This window comes from Vulpes lagopus, chromosome 8 (assembly GCF_018345385.1).
Source record: "Vulpes lagopus strain Blue_001 chromosome 8, ASM1834538v1, whole genome shotgun sequence".
Classification (NCBI taxonomy): Eukaryota; Metazoa; Chordata; class Mammalia; order Carnivora; family Canidae; genus Vulpes; species Vulpes lagopus.
In genome coordinates this window covers 119262356-119265882 of record NC_054831.1, presented here as the reverse complement: position 1 = coordinate 119265882, position 3527 = coordinate 119262356, and the positions used below count along the sequence as shown (strand labels likewise).

Genomic DNA, 3527 nt, shown 5'->3' with positions numbered 1-3527 from the left:
CGATCCCTTCCCTACCTCACTTTCAAGCCTGTTTATTTTCCATCACAGGCCTTGCTGAGAGCAGACACCACAGAAAGGTGGTACAGTGTCCTGGTTCCGCATGCGGGCTCTAAGGCCCACCGCCTGGGTTCAAATCCTGGCACCTGCTGGCTGGGTAGCCAGCACAGCAAGCCTTTGCTCAAGAGCAGCGGGACCAGAGTGGCAGGAGATGAGGAAAGCAGGAGCCAGAAGGACCCTGAGGCCATGCTGGGGAGGCTGGATGTAATTGTGCTGGGAAACCACTTGAAAATTTAATACCATAATAAATGAGAGCCATGAATAACATCAGGATCTGGTGAAACCGGAGCAGGTGTAGAGCCAATTCCCAGAGAGAGTGCCAGAACCCACTGCTGGTATGTGAGGCCATTTTACATGGTATATGGATGAACACTTTTCATTTTTATGGTGATAAATTCATTTTAATGTGCGTTATAAAAATACACATAACTAGCCCATGAATTTTGTGATTTTCCATTTATGAGAGTAATATAAAGCCTCTTTTTTAAAACAGATACATTTAAATAAAAAAGCAGCAAGTTGGTTTAAAGAAAAATATCAAGCCGGCCGCAGGCCAGGAGGCAGGCAGACGGGGCAAACAGCTAGGGAGCAGCGTGGGTGTCACTGGTTTGGGAATTCTGGTCTGTGGGAAAGCTCCCAGGAGCTGTGTGGTCTCAGACAAGGTGCTTGATCTCTCTGAGCTGTTGTCTCTACATCTGTAAAATTAAGGCAGAAGCTCCACCTTGGTGAGGATGAAATGAGGTCTGTTTGTTTCCTCCTTTTCCAGGCCAGTCTGCTCCCCACGCCTACCCCACCCCCACCCTCAGGCCCCTGGGAGGAGGCACAGTCTGGGCTTGAGTCCTGATCTATCTGATCCTGGGTCCTGACCACTGTCTCCCTCCCAGAAGCACCAGAATTCTAATTGATCATTAGTTCCAGGCTGAGTAGCCTGCCTCCAGCCCATGCAGGGGGGCCCTGGATGGGAGGGGGAGGCTCAGTCACTCCTTATGGGGTGGAAGCCCATTCCTCTTTATTTGGATCCCCTCCAAGCCTCCTGAGGAAGGGATGCTTGTTATCCCAAGTGTCAGACCCCTTGGCCAAGGTCACAGAGGTCAGCAGAAGAAAGAGACCCACATCCTAATTCCTGGAACTTGCGAATCTATGTTACCTTACATGGTAAAGGGACTTTGCAGGTGTGATTAAGGCTCTTGAGACGGGCAGATTATCTTGGAACGTGCAGGAATATCCAGGGCCGAATATAATCCAAAGGGAATCATCGAAACCTAATCATAATCATCATCAGAAAATGTAATCATAAGTGAAAGAGGGAGGCAGGAATACTAGAGTCAGATAGAGCTTGGAAGATGCTAACCTGCTGGCTCTGAAGATGGAGACAGCCAAAGAACACAGGCAGCTTCTAGAAGGTGGAAAAGGGAACAGATTTCCAACCTACCCCCCCGCATCCAAAAGGCACCCCACTGACACCTGATGCCTGCCTCTCACTGGTGTTAGCCCAGTGAGAGCCAACTCTGACTTCTATCCTCCGGAACAGTCAGTCAGGTCATCAAGTTGTGTTGTTCAGGCCACCGAGCTTCCGGTCATTTGTTACAGCAGCGACAGGAAAGTCATACTGCCCCGCCCTGGACGCTGGCTCTCCCTGACACCCCGCAGAAGCCACAGTCCCCATCCTCACGCGTGCAGCCTCCGGCCCCCTCCTGCAGACCTTGGGCGAGTCGTGGACTTCTCAGCCTCCGCTTCCCTCCTGCCACGTATCAGACCGTGATGACACCCCTCTCATTGTGAGGATGACCTAAGGAACTGCCATGTGGGTGACAGCCCCTGTGTCCCTTACTCCTCTTCTGCCCTTTTCCATGACAAAGGACAAGTTTGGGGCTTCTCCAGACTTCCTTCTAGAGCCTCTTTGTAAACTGGTGGAAAGCCTGCCAACTTGAGACCTCCCAGGGCCCAGAGCAGGAGAAGGAGCCGCTCCACATCCCTGCAGTGGCGGCCCGGCGGGGACGTACCTGCTGGCGAAGCCGTCCTCCCGAGTGTCACCTCTGACTGACAAGGGGACTTGTCAGGATTCCCATGTCCTGCAAAGTCACCTTTCGTCTGGAAAACCTCTGCACTTTCAGCTTTTTGTCCTGCTTCATAATCCGCTGCCACGGCCTATTCACGTTTCAGCGGACTTCCCGGGCTTCGCGCTTTCCTCAAAGGCAGGGTTACTGGTGAGCTTCTTTGCTAAGCCAGAACATCACTGGGACTTCCCTCTTCACCTACATGCCTGAAGGTAAAAATAAAACCCACCACGACTCCACCAGGTGTTTCATATTCAAACAAGGAGTAGGGGAGCCTCATCCTTTCCATTGACTTGAAGTGCTTGGGAGGGCTGGCTCGGCCTGTACTAAGGACTCAGCAGTGGAGTTATTTTGATGGGATTGTTGCACCGGATTATTCCCATCAATAGCTAAGCCCCTTCTCAGTTTATAACACAGCTGAGCCGCCCCCAGCCCCAGTCTGGAGAGGAAGGTGGCAAAGAGGTGTCCATCGGCCCCTGGCAGGCCCAAGAGGGCAGTGGCCTGTCACGGCACACACAGCAGGCCAGCAACCGAACAAGGACGGGGGCCTACCTGGGGACGGCTGCTTGGGAGGCACGTGCTCTCTTCCCCAGGGGGCTCCTGGGGATCCTCTGCAACTCACCCAGGCCAAGAGTCAAGCTTCCTGCCAGGCCACCAGCCTGTAATTCCCTCCTGGCTGCCGTCACCATCTCACCCACTGTTGACATTTGGAGCTGGGACCTGCAGGGCCAAGGTTAATGGTCTGGAAAACACAAGAAAACACCCAGTACTCGCTCCCTTCTCCTTTCTCTGCCACCCTGCCTGCTCACCAGGGGCTGTGGCGCCTACACATGCAGCCTCGGGGTGCCTCCCCTGCACCCCTGCCCTGCGGAGGGGAGCCAGGCCTTGGCCTCAGAGGATCAGCCTGGCAAGGACAGCCTGCAGGCCTGGGCTCAGGGAGAGCGGGCCCCGTCAAGGAGGCTGCTGTAGCCAAGCAATCAGAGGTCACAGGTTGTACCCAGGGGCCTAGTCATACCCTGTCCTGCTCCATCGAGCTGCCGTGGGCTCCGCAGGCAGAAGGCCCCCAGGTGAGCTCCCAGGCACGAGGCTCCCGGTGATGGCACCACAGTCAGAGATGGCACTGGCTGTAAAAGGATGCAGACCCATGCCAGTGCCCTCCAGCTGAATACCAGCACCTCCCTCCTCCCAACTGTTAACCATGCCCTTGGAAAGCACCTCGTAGATCCAGGTCCCTACAAAGTTGGTGCTAGAGCAGCACACCTGCCACAGTAAAAATGACCTCACCGGGGCATTTCCCCCACATCGGGGATTTTTACTGATCAAATGAAAACAATAACAACCAAACAACAAAAGTGACAGGTCCTGCTAAGGGCCGAGGCCCTGGAAGAGGTTTAAAGGAAAAGGAAGGCAGAG

The 3527-nt window shown here is 54.0% G+C and overlaps 1 long non-coding RNA gene across 1 annotated transcript; it reads right to left on the bottom strand.

Annotated features, from left to right (window-relative positions):
- Nucleotides 1-230: 230 nt before the first annotated feature.
- On the bottom strand, nucleotides 231-3239 carry LOC121497531. The gene is made up of 3 exons (XR_005989496.1): nucleotides 3130-3239; nucleotides 2737-2856; nucleotides 231-2320 (listed from the first exon to the last, which is right to left on the bottom strand). It is a non-coding gene; the product is annotated as an uncharacterized LOC121497531 (long non-coding RNA).
- Between the last annotated feature and the right edge of the window lie 288 nt (nucleotides 3240-3527).